Source organism: Agelaius tricolor, unplaced genomic scaffold (genome assembly GCF_023055355.1).
Source record: "Agelaius tricolor isolate 1412-34295 unplaced genomic scaffold, bAgeTri1.0.p SCAF_4, whole genome shotgun sequence".
Lineage (NCBI taxonomy): Eukaryota > Metazoa > Chordata > Aves > Passeriformes > Icteridae > Agelaius > Agelaius tricolor.
Window position 1 is genome coordinate 45,858,790 of NW_027269264.1, and position 13,905 is coordinate 45,872,694.

Genomic DNA, 13,905 nt, shown 5'->3' on the forward strand with positions numbered 1-13,905 from the left:
GCCCTTGCCTGCTTCAGGAAAGGAGAGGAGACAGAAACCTGGTCCCCTTTGAAAGGGCATCATCCAAGCTTCAGAGTGATCACTGCCAGGAGAATATGCTCGAGGCTACAGGAATTAAAAATGAGGAGTAGTTTTGTTATCGTGATTGGGATGCCAGTGGTATGTCTGTCTCACACTCTTATCAGCCTGCCTTTGCAGAGACAGAGGAGTTGCAGTACATGTGGGAGAGTTGAAGGACTCAGGAATTCCTGGCAGGGTCAGTAACTGTGGTGTGCTAAGAAACTGCAGGTCACAGGGCAAAGAATGAACTCTGGACTCCATATTTGCCCAAAAGGCACATGGACTGCTCACTCCTTGGCAAAAATGGCAAGCAGATCACAGCCAAGGGTGGAGAAAAGCAAAGCCTGTCCTTTATGTACACTCCAAGTAATTGTGGTTTGTACAGTGTGCCGTCATCAAATTCATTACAATTTCTACTTTCCTTCTTGCTTGATCACCTTCCTCCCTTCCTTCACTCTCCCATTGCCTTCCTTTGACTTTCTTTTCTGGCAGTACTCATAATAACCACTGTTTGTCTTCTCACATATACCCATCTACCCAAAGTATTCTGTGATTAAGTTGTAGTTGGACATATTGAGGCCAAAATGATTGGAACACCAAAGTTGATACTGCTGAGTTTCAGGCAGTTATAAGATTCAGACAGATTTTGTAATTTTAATTACAGTTTTAGGAGATTATCTCTGCAGCCATGCAAGTTGGCAACTTGCCTTCTGCTGCGATGGAGCAGGATATTCAGTTCTGGATGTATGGAGAGGTGCTCTTCTTGAAAATCCTACCAACAAAGGTAATCCACCACAAGCCTGGTGAATACCCTCTAAATAACAACACGATTCCCAGCAGCTTTCTCACTGGTAAGATTTTTACACTCTCCTCATTGGCATAGTCCCTGTTGTCTTCCAGTAGCATACCGATTAAAATTAATAAAACTTGGCACACATTTGTTAATGCAACCTCTATCAGAGGGAAAAGCATTTTGATGGAGTATGTAGAATTAAAGCTTAGAATTTTGCTTAAAGTATAAACATATGCATTGCTGTTCACTGATCTGGGAGATGGCAAAATGAGTGAAGAGTTACATGAACTTTTGACAGTGCTGAGTTTTGGGAGGTTAGATTGTTGCTGAGTTTTGTGCCTGTCTCAGACTAGCTTGTGAGATACAGCATTGTCTTACAGACAAAAAATTACCTTTATCATGGAGGAGTCTCTTGTACCAGAAAAGCAGAGTTGCTAATTGTACCTCTTGTCAGCATATTCTTCCAGCTGCCTCTCCTTGTCCTCACCTGAAACTTGTTCTGTTTGGATTTGGCTTTAATCAGTGGTCTGCAATTTGATTCAGCCTCAGAGCCACCTCTATACCAGTGACGAGATTTTTGTTTGTTCCAAAGAATATGTAAAATATCCTTGTTTAGCCTGGTTTTCCAGTGGTTGTAAATACTTGTTGATAAGGACTGAGACGCAGTCTTTCAAAAGTCCATAAACCCAGGAGTCTAGTGGTGGTGGAGGCAATTTTCCATCATTATCTCCGTCACCAGGGAAGATGCTAACTAAGCCAGCACATGAACTGGGACATACTAGCCCTGTGTTCAGGTTGAATAGAGTACTCCATTCCTTCTCTTGCTCTGTAGCTCTGGGAAGGAATCATACTCCAGTCCACATAGTTTCTTACTCAGTGAAGCAAAGAGATACAACACAGAGAATTTTCCCCTCACCTCTTTTCCTTAAGAGGCAGTGCATGTGCATACAGCAATAGGGATGCAAGGAATGATGTCCTGGGAAGGCAGGAGAGAGTGTGTCTCCTACTTCTATGTACTCAGGCCCTTCTAAAAGCTCTACATCCAGAAGGATCAACGGATCAACCTGATTCAGTTCCATTAGCCTGTTATATCAACACGTGATTTCCAAGTGCTGGAATCCAGAGCCACCCCTTTTCCTTGAAAAGGTAAAAATAGATATAAATGCAAAGCACCAAATTTTCAAGCATGGCCATAACTGCCTTTCAGGTTTTGGAGGTCCAGTGTAGCAGGACTTCATTTTTTGGGTAAATTTCAAAGTTGGCACATCAGGACTCTCTAAGGAACAAAGTGTGCTTAGTAGGCATCTAGACCATTACTCATTCATAGTTAAAAATAGATCCCTACTCTTATTTTCAACACCTGATTTTACAATAAATCGCTGTGGAAGGACCTAAACCAGGATGTTTACCCCAAAACTATCTGGTAGAAGCAAGGAAACCTTTGTTTGTGGGCAGTGAAGTGAGCAGAAGAGAGGCTGGGGAGCAGAAGAATCTGTCCAGTGAGGTTAGCAGGCTTTTCCACTGTGATTCATGGGGGTAGAAGAGCCTCATCTTTGCCTTGGAGCTTGTCTTCACTTGAAACAGGAGTGTAAATTTATAACATTTTCCAGAGTTGTTGAACATGTGGATACATTTAGTCCAGAATAGGATTATAAGAAAAACAGTGAAAAAGTCTTTTGAGATAGAAGTGTACAAATGGGAGCATCTCATGTTGAAATGGGATATTTTATACCTTTATAATTCTTCTTACGATGAGAGTATAGGGGGCAGATTAAGACATTTGGAATCTGGACATTTTCATAATTATGAAGAATGGATTATTTTCTCATTAATTAAAGCTTTAAAAATTCTGTTGTTCTCTCTCCTTTTTTTTTCTTTAATAATCAGCATTTTTTAAAAGACAAATTCCAAATATGTAGCATTGTGTCAATTTGTTCATGATCCACTATAGACTTTCGTCAGGAGTTTTTCATGGGTTCTTATCAAAGGAAGAGCATAAACTTTTGACCTATTAAGGTCCTTTTAGTATGCCAAGGTCACTCTATCTATTTTAGCATCCTGGTATTTATTCCAATGAAATACTGATTAAGAGGTTTACCAATCTGTATATGTGTTAAATAGGATTATATAGAAGAAAAGATCTTTTTATTGACTTTGGTAACTTCATACATTTATGGAAGATGGAAGGACTATTACTTACTAGTTTTCAAAATTAAACCTCAAAAATGTCATATCACTTAAAACCAGCAAACTTTAATTTAGCAAGTCACGTTTTGTTTTATAGCAGTAACAAGCAAACCAATGGTAATTTGTATCTTATTATTAAATTAGAAACCAGTGATGTTTAATAAATTAATATATTTGTTGCTTCTACTAATCTTTATAATAAAGAATTGCCTAACTTTCAAAATGCCATAGGTGTGCATAGAGTGCATATGACAATATCTCACTTAAAGCCATAACTCTTCTGCATAAACTGTTCTTTCCTGGCTTAACTAAAAAGTGTCTTGGGTAGAGCTGTTTCAGCCAATATACATCTGAACACGTTAGGAAGTTCAGGCTGCCCAACAAACTCAAGGGGCAAGGGTCATGGAAACGAGTTTTCCTGCAGAGTTGGTGGGGCTTCTTCCTTAGTATATTATTAGGAAACACATAAAGGTCTATGTAAATTTAAACTACATTGAAACAGTGAAGGGATGAGTTTAGCCAATAGGTTCTTAGCTTCTGACACCATCAACTTATTTTAGATCTGGATCTCAGCTGAACCTTCAAGGCTCTTTCTTGCTTTGTGTTTTCCAGAAGACAGTCTATGAAGTCCTGATTTAACTCATTTAAGGGAAGGAACCCAAAACAATCCCTGCCTGCCATTTACTCATATCTCACTATAGAAACAACTGTACATCAGAGACATACTACACATGGACAGGTACTAAATGCTGAAAAAACAAGACCAAACAAACATCATCAGCCTTCTCTTGTCACATCAATTAATATTTGACATATATTTATTACCCAAACTGATGGTTTGAAGTCCATCAGCTTCACCAAGGGCTCAGATTCTTTCTTCCCTCCCTTGTCTCTCATAGGGACTGGCTGTAGCATTGCCAGAAGCACACATGAGCATCTGCAAGCAATGACTGTGCTGCAGAGAAGAGAGTCTTTACAACCTTCATTCACGTGCTGTCAGCTCTTTCTCCTAACCTCCCTGCCCCCTGCTCTATTCTGGGCTATTTTTTGGTCCCTCCATCTCTTTGCTTCCTATGATATTTCAGGATGGTTTAACTAAATATGTTTCACATGTTACTTTGTCCTTTGTACTCCATCAGGACTTACAAACCACAGCCAAGACCTGTAGCTGTGCACACAGAGACCAGGACATTACATAGAAAGGTCTTGTTGTGGCCCAGACTTCCAAGAATGCCACAAGTTAACTGCTGAGAACAAAAGTGGGGAATGGGAGGATGATGAGCAACAAGAAAAATGGTGGTCACAGCCCTGCAGTTATCTGGCCAGTACAAAACATTGCATTCCTCATTGCTGTCTCACTCTTTTGCCATCACTAATTTTCACTTTTTATTTTACGTCACATTAGTACTTATCATGTTATCAAGTGTTCTTCCCTAACACACTATTCATTTTTTATTAGTCACACTTTGCAGTATATTTATAATTAGATCATCTATATTTATAATTTATACTAATTTATAGTGAAGAACTGGTATACATTACACTCCTAAAACAATAGGACTACAGGGAATAAACAGTAGGTGTTCTATTTGTGGGCCAACTTTTTTACTTTGTTTAAAATTTAAAATAAATGTGATTAGGAGTGAGCACAATCACTCATTTGTGCCAGCACTCCAAAATGGATGTTGTAGTCCATGCATTCAAATGCTAAAATGTAATCCTCTAGTTTCTTTTGGTAAATATTACTTTTTCTGACTCCTGTAGCAAAGAATTTGACAGCTCTTCAGTCATAGCTTAGGGTTTCTGTGTGCTACAGATGTCCAAAGTAAGCTTCAAAGACCATTCAATCTGAGTAAATTTAACTCCAAGATTGGAAGATTCTTAAGCAAAGGAGCCCCATGGAAATGGGGCCCAGCAACATGTGTGGTAGCTTGTGAGAGCCAAACCTGACACTTGTTATTTATGAGAAAGCTATTTAGTTCTTCTTTCTGTCAGAATCGTTTGTGGATTTGTAGGTTCCTGGTTTAATAACCTTGTTTTACTTCTCCCTTCTTCTTCCTTAGTTGTGTTTTGGTAAGGTGGGGAAAGCATTGTTTTGAACTCAGACACTCAATGTCTTTTATTCAACTCATAAAGAAACAGCAGAAGCACAAAGACCAAAATACAAAAAAAAATTCACTTAAGAATATGAGCATATTTTTATACATCTCTCTCATCCTTTCATCTCAAATAAATCAATAATTCCAGTTTATTCTTTGTGATTTAGCAGAGCAAGTTCTCCTCTTGTCAAGTCAGTTCTTTGGACCTATGGTAAATGCAATGAAAAGCAGCAGAAGGAAGAAATGTGGTCTTTTACAAACTTGATGTTGCTTTAGACACTCATAAAGTTTACATGCAACAAATATTAAATATTTATTATTTGTAAGTGTGGGAGGTGTCGGAAAAATGATGGGTTTTTTGTCTTTTCTGTTTATGATAATGATATACTGAAAAATGAATGATCCACAATGCTTTGAGGAGCTCAGGGCACCATCTTCTTATTTGTTTTCCCATTTCAGTCCTTCTGCTGCTCTCAAAAAAAAGTTACGTCAAAGATTGTCTTTCACTGTTTTTCTGTTTATTATAATATGTATCATCTCCCCACCCTCTCATCTGTTAACTTCACAGACTAGTGTATAACTCCAGCTTAGGATATAATTTGCCAGGATATTTTTCCCACGTTTGTGATCAGAATTTCAGAATCACAGGATGGGGCAGGTAGAAAGGGCCACTGTGGGTCATCTGGTCCAATCCCCTGCCCAAGCAGGGCCATCCCAGAGCACACAGCACAGGACTGCATCCAAAAAAGTGGGATATCTCCAGAGAGGGAGACTCCACAGACTCTGTGGGCAAACTGTTCCAGTGCTGGGGCACTGCACAGTAAAAAGTTCCTCCTCCTGTTCAAGTGGAATTTCCTGTGCACCACTCACTGCCCCCCTTGCCTCTTGTCCGACTGCTCAGCACCACTGAGCAGAGCCTGGTCCATGCTCTGACCCCTCCCTGCAGTCACTGACAGACACTGATGGGGTCCCCTCTCAGTTATGCCTTTCAAGGCTGAACAGGATCAATTCTCTCAGCCTTTCCTCATCATGGAGATGCTCCAATCCCCTGATCACCTTTGTAGCTCTCTGCTGGACCCACTCTAGGAGCTCCATGTCTCTGTTCCATGCATGTCCCTCCATGCTCCAGAGACCAGCACTGAGCACAGACTCCAGGTGAGAGACCTCACCAGAGCTGAGTGGCAGGGTAGGATCACCTCCTTTGAGTTTCTGGCAGTGCTCTTCCAAAGGCATCCAGGATTCTGTTGGCCTTCCTGGCCACACGGGCAGAGCTGCTCATGCACAGTTTGGTGTCCACCAGGAGCCCCAGCTCCTGCTCCACAGAGCTGCTTCCCAGTAGGTGGGGCCCCAGCCTGTGCTGGTACCCAGGGCTGTTCCTCCCCAGGTGCAGGACCCTGCATTTGCCCTCTAAGAATTTCAAACTGTTCTTATCTGTCTATCTTTCCTACATGTCAAGGCTCTTTTGAAGGGCTGTGCAGCACTCTGGGCTCTCATCCACTCCTCCCTTCTTACTTGCCAGAGAGAGCACTAAAAGATGAATTTGCAGAAGGAGTGACATTTCTGGGAAGGTCATTGAAGAAGGGGAAGACTAAAAGTTCTGCTAGCTCAGTCATTCTCTTCTCCTCCTTCCATAGAGAAACATAAGCAATGGAGGAGAAAGCAAAAGTTTTAATAAGATGAATTTTTCTTTCCAAGTCAAGGAGAAAACTGCTGAATGAGTGTCATGGACCTTGCAAGAGCCATGGTCTTGAGTGTTCTAACACATTGCCATCGATAAAACATCATGTACTAGTTTACCTCTTGAACCTGACATTAAAAACCCTCTTGTAGGTACCACCTGGTCTCCCAGTTTACATGAATATAAAAAATAAGAGGTGTCCAGCTAATTTTGATCATTGATTCATCTAAGATCTTCCTCCTCTGTCTCTTTCCAAAGATCACTGAAAACTTCACTTGTCACACATTATTCACTGTCTTGAAACCCAGAGAAAATACCATAGAGATTAACTCCAGCTGTCTTGCAGATTTACAAGCCTCTAAAGAGTTTTTAAAATCATAATTTTTTGAAGATATCTTTAAAAGCAGTTTTTGGTATTTGCCCTAGCAGAGTAGTAATGTTTATATAAAAACAGCTGGTAGCAAGGTCCAGACAATAAACCATAAAGGCACCGACAGCACTAGGGTAGGATTAGAAGGTGAATAAGTTGTGAAACCTTTTAACTTTTCCATTTTTTTTACTAAGAAAATTTTAAAAAATAGATGTGTTATTTATTTCACAAGATATGTTATTTATTTCACAAGCTTAACTCAATGTGATCTTACATCTTTCTTGTCATTATAAAAGCCTCCTGCTTGTGTAAATATGAAAACAGTGGGTTACTGAGGTACTCATCCTAAAATCGTGATTCTTATTTTTAGGCTGAAAGATGTTTGAAACAAGACAGCAATTTCCTTTTGCTGACCTGCATAGGGTAATATCTAGGTTCCATAAAATTCTAGAGGGGCAAGTTCAACTGTGGCTACCAAGGGCCACTGCTTGGTGGTGGTCACTAGCACAGCACTGCCCAGACTGTTAACATAAGGGATCTGGGAGATTCTTTGTTTCCCCAAGAGCACATGACCAAATGAACTCTTGAGCAGCAGATTTTATGGAGTAGGAAATGTCATCATTCATCTTATTTATGTTTATAATGACTATGTTGTGGATCCATATTTCAGATTCCACGTGTCTTGGTGGGCTGCAAATACAAGGGAAATGGGGCTGATCTGTAATGCAGGAGATGAGGGTGCTATTCCATTGACACAACATAACTCTGAAGGTGTCTGATGGTCTCTGTGCAGGGCAGCTGGGCACTCACATCACATGTGATATCCATGCTATGTAAAACTCTCTCAAGTCTGGGTCAGTTGTGCAGAGTTCTGGCCTGCTCATGCATCTCCCTTTCCTTTGACTTTGAAATTCAAGGCCAGATTGTTCCAGCACAGTTTTCTAATGCCAAGGCAGTTTTGACATGCATCTCCACCCAACAGTCCTGTTATATTGCAGAGTGTGATACTGTGTTCCTGTCCCAATGTCCATCTTGAGCTTGTTTTCAAAAAATTACCACCCCAGTTTCAATGCTGACCACCTTGCCATTTGCTTCTCTGGTACCCACTGCTGAGACCCAAGTGCAGAGCATAGTCACTGTGAGGCAGTGGTTTTGCACTTGAAGTTATTCATTAATTTGGCCAGCTGTCTCCTTGCCAGTGGACATACCAATTTATTTTCTCTCAGAGACAGGGAACAGAATGGTATATTCAGCTTGTAATTCGAATATGAGTTCTCCATCTGATTTAGCATTTTTTGCTATGGGTCTAATACAAATAAGACACTTTGTTTGTAACTTAGACCACATGGTTCTGGAAAACTTATTAATGGAATTGCCTTACTGGACTGGAACCAAAGCTGGTAAAGTCAACTGAAAACCTTTTAGTGACTTCAGTGGATTTTGCATTTGTCAGATGAATGTTGAGGCGTTCAGGCATGATTTTTAATAGCTCTATGCTTGGGGATACATGAAGCTGCAACCATGCTGCTCCTATTCTAAGCAAAAAAGGGCAGTAGCTGTGAAACACAACTTTGTATTCTGATTTATGCACATATGTAGGATATGTTTGTATACAACTTCCAAACAGTGTGAAGGTCTCTGAGCTACACTGCTCTTGTGTAAGAGCAGAACTCTTGTGTAGTCTTAGTGAGAAGAGAGACCTGATGTGGACCCTGTAAGAACCCATCAAATTTACTTTTTAACAAAAATTTAAGAAGCAACAAATTATGCTTTGGCTTACAAGACAGGAGAGAGGAAGCCATTGAGCCAGCCCCCTAAAGACTGCCCTATTTCTTCGAGTGCACATGCTACAGATTATTAGGGTTTCCTAAACAGTCTTAATATCTGCACAGATATGCTGTAACAAGGACAGTAAACCTAAGGCTGAACTAAAACAGCTGTAATATTGAAAAAAAAAGGAGCTAAAGGGAAAAATAAAATATTTGTTGCTTTTTTTTTAAATATTCTTTTATAGGAATTGAGAACTTCACATTTTTGAGAGACTTCCTTACTATGTGCCACATCTTTTAAAAATTGTTTTGAATTGCAGTACTCTTAAATATTATCATTTCAGTGGTACTACTGTGGCTTTGGCCAGGTTTTCCTTTCAGAAACACATCTCTGTGTGTGTGGTCTAGTGCCTACTCTGCTAGTATAAAGAGCATGTGTACTGGGTTGGGATATGGATTCTTAATGAGTGTCATCAGGTCTGCTGCTTCATTAGGCCTGATTCCGAGGGATAGTGAAAATGTGCAAAAGTCCTTAAATTCTGTCCAGATAAAATTTCCAGACAGAACAAGAATAGCCAGAAAAATGGCTGCTCTAGTACATTGGATAGTGCCTCTTTCATGTTTATATTCTAGTAAGCAATGAGCTCTATCAATATTAGATAAACCACCTTCTTTGTAGAAGGAAGTAAATACTGACTCTTACACAATTTGAAAGCAAAAATACAACAGCTTATACTCAGAGTAATCTGTCCATCTCTACCCATATCTATGGAGCTATTCTGGATTTATAGTACCCTTTTTCAGTTCAGGATCATTTTTCAGGTCAGGCTCAAGACAGAGCAGTGATAAAGGGCACATACATAACTTTAGATTAAGTAGAGTGAACCAGGCTGTATTTCTCTATTCTAGTTACTAAAGTACCCTCCATATAATAGAGAAAAATCTCATAGACACTGGGAACAGGAATTCCAGGGATTTTATTAAGAGGAGATACCAAGTAATTTTTTGCTCTGTAACTCTAAGCTCATTGTTTTGTCTCAAACTGCCATAGCAACAAATGTATCTTTGCTTTGTATCTTTGCTTTGCAACCTGTTTTGTCTCAAACTGCCATAGCACCTGTATCTTTGCTTTGCAACCATGTTTCCTGAGGTCACTTTGCTGCTGCCAAACACACAGATGACCAATAAGGATATAAATGTATGTCCCCTTTACACCAGCTATATTATATTTCGTAATATATTAGGTCAGGTCCTTTGTTGGTTTGAGTCAGGCCAGCTCCTAGGATGCTCCATCAGCTTCAGAAAAACACTGCCTCTCACAGTCACCAAGGGTCTGGCCCTAGCACATTACCTTATAGCAGTAAGGGCAGAAGGGACAGCCTGCTCATGGAATAAGATTCCAGTGTTTATGTAGCCTGTGTTTTCCAAACCCTTCTGCGGAGTCATCAAGGCCTTCTTTTTCTTACTCATCCAGGAGGGAGACAATGACTGAGTCTTCCTATGAATTAAAAGCATTCTAACATTATATTTAACACTACAAACTATTTTTATTTTTTATTTTACATGGTGAAAGAACAGGTGTGTTTGTTCTCCCTTTGTCTACCATCAGGAAAAAATATTTTCAAAAGAAAGAAGGAAACAAGTTTGCCCATAAAAATTTCTCAGATCTTTAGGACCTTCCAGATGCACTCTGTTAACAGAAATAATAGAATCTTGAATCACATGTATCATATCTATGAGGCATCACACTGTCTCTTGGATTAAGCCAATTTAAAATGTATTGAATGCTGCTTTGTTGGTGTCACATTTAGATATCTTTCCTCAAGGATACCATTCTGTAACTTCCTAGAGTGATTTTTCTTTGATTTATTTCTATTACTGCACCAATCATTAAGAGTGTTAAGCCATTCTGTTTTCTGTTAAGAAAACACCTCTTGGATCCATCTGTTTTGTTCTTCACATGCAGCAGGATGGCAGTTATTAAAGAGGGTCATTCTTTAAATTTCTCTGACCAATGGACTCTATATATTTTCATCTTCTGTAGCCTGTAAATTTGTCAAGATCTCAGTTAACCAAATCTATTGTGATTGTGTTATGTGCATGTGGCATGTAATTAAGAGCATAAAATGTTTTATATCTCCATTTTTATAGATATTATATTTATACGTACTGCTGAAAACAAGTACTGTAACCTTTGCTCTCACTAGTAATCTAATGCTGACTTTATGCAGAATTTAATTCTTAAATAGCTACTGTTTTTTCTGTCCAGCACAGCCACATCAGGAAGACAGTGTCTGCAGTGTTCTGTCTCTGGTCTCACCAGAATGCTCTGGCTTTTCTGCTGTGGCTCTCAGCTGCACTGCAGCTCCACTCACTACCAGAGTCCAGAACCAACACCAAAATATAGCAAACTGTTCTGTTGGCCCCTGACTTTGAAGCACTTGTGACAGCACAGACATCTGAACCCTGCTGGCCTATCTGTCACCTTTGAGTGCAATAGAGTTGGTGTCACAATGATTGTGGCAAACTGTCCAGACATGCTCAGCTGCTGGTTATAATCCCATGCTGTAACCACTTCTCTTGCTATTTGCAAACCCATTGTTCCTGAACTCTGGAAAAACAAAAATAAAAATTGGTTTAGGTGGTAAAATCAGCGCTTAGTTTTCTTCATACGAACAAGAAGGACTTTAAAAACAAATAGGACTTAGAAATGCAACCATGCACTGGGGGCTTGGTCTAGGGACACTTTAAACACTTATGAATACCTAGCAATGTTATAAACAATTAAATTCCTCACCCATGTTGTATGTACACAAGATAGTTTGAATGTCATCCAGAGCTCTCAGAAACAAATGTGAACAGACCTTTTCAGCTGCAGTGGGAGTCTCAGAAATCAAATGTCAAAGTGCAGGCCTGTGAAAGTTGTAGGGGATCATTGGGGTTTGTTTATTGGCTGGTGTGACCTGCTGTTTGAGAACTAAATTGACATTGCTCCAACTTAGTGGGTGAAGAAAATAAAAAGACCTTCATTCTCCCCACACTACAAGAAGCAAACTGGTGACTTAGGAAAAGGATAGCAGTAGAGCAGAGAAAAATTAGTGCCTCTCATTCCCGTGGAAGCCAGCCACTGTTGGGCACTGACAGTAAAAGGGCAGGGAGCAGTGTGGTGCAATTCTGTAGGCTAGTGGTATCACTTTTCCAAAACAAATGGGGGAGCAAGAGGTAAGGATAAAGCCTATACTTTGATCCCCACACAAAGTGATGCTACTCCTCCCATCCATCTCAGCTTAGACTGGAGATTCACAATCCAGCCCTAATCCTGCTCTCCTGTCTAAGACCTGGTGGGTCAGTTGGGATCTGGGCAGCCTAGGTCCATGGCCCAAGGACAGTTGTAGGAGGGTCAGTAAACCAGGTCCTGCCCTTGGGTAACAACAGCCCCAGGCAGTGCTATAGGCAGGGGTAAGAGTGGCTGGAAAGCTGCTGGGTGGGAAAGGACCAGGAGTGCTGTCAACAGCAGCTGAACATGAACCAGTGTGTGTGCCAGGTGGGAAGAAGGCCAAGGACACCCTGGCCTGCATCAGCAACAGTGTGGCCAGCAGGACCAGGGAGGGATTGTTCTCCTCTACTGGGCACTGGTGAAGGCCACAACTCACGTTCTCTACCCAGTTCTGAGCCCCTCAGTACAAGAAAGGTGTTGAGGTTCTGGAGAGGGTCCAGAGAAGGGCAGTGGGGCTGGGGAAGGGTCTGGAGCACGAGTCTTTTGGGAAGCAGCTGAGGGGGCTGGGGGTGTTTAGTCTGGAGAAAAGGAGGCTCGGGGAGACCTTATCACTCTCTGCAGCTGCCTGACAGGGGGTTGTAGCCAGGTGGGCATCAGCCTCTTCTTCCAGGCAGCCAGTGACAGGAGAAGAGGACATGGCCTCAAGCTGTGCCAGAGGATGTTCAGGTCAGACATCAGGAAGAATTTAATCACTGAAACAGTATTAAGCATTGGAATGGGCTCCTCAGGGTGGTGGTGGAGTCACCATCCCTGAAAGTCTTCAAGAAACATGTGAATATGCACTTGAGGACAGGGTTAATGGTGAACATAATTGTGGTGCTAGATTGGACTTGATCTTAGACATCTTTTCCAACTTCAACAATTTTATGATTCTGTGAGTGAGGATCTACCTTGGAAGATGGTGATAGAGGAATACAATACCTTTTACAAAGGAAAACATTGGTGAAATAAGTTCCAGAAAAAAACCTTGCAGGGAAAGGGAAAATGAGTGGATCATTAGAAAATTGAAAGAAAGCTGCAAGTAACTGGGACATTTCTTTTCCAGAGCACTTCTTGGAAACAAAGGAAATGAAACCTTGAACTGACTCCTATCTGTGAAAACAGTTCTCCATGCCTGACATGATCTGGTAGGTACAGCTGATGCTGTCCTTCATGGCCTCCACACTGCAGTGCAGCAGCCCAGTCTGAGGTACAAAACTGCTTTTGTAATGGTTGCTGTTCCTCCCATGCAACAGGACAGAGAAAGGATGATCAGAGATGAGGTAGGACAGATAAACTTTTCCCTTTTGAAAAGAACAAAGTGATAAGGAGAGAGGGCTCTCTACCAGCAGTGGCTGTGTTGTTCCTCCCTTTCTCCATGAACAAAGGAGAATGATGACTTAGACAAGACACAGACTCTTGCAAACCTTTCCTTGCTAATTGGATATTAGATCTAAGAGATGCCCTTGGCCTCATCAAAATGGTCCAGCTCTCCAATTCTTCTCTTGGAAGTCTGTGTACCTCAATAACTACTCTTTGGTAAACTGGATGTATTTCTAATTGCTGGAGAAGTGAAATGCCTAACTTCTAGTAAGTGAGTGACAGGATTTTCTTTGTAATGAGTTAATCTGTGAAAGAGTGAGGGCCATCATTTCAAAACAAGATTAATATGGTCCAGTTGCCAAAATTGTGT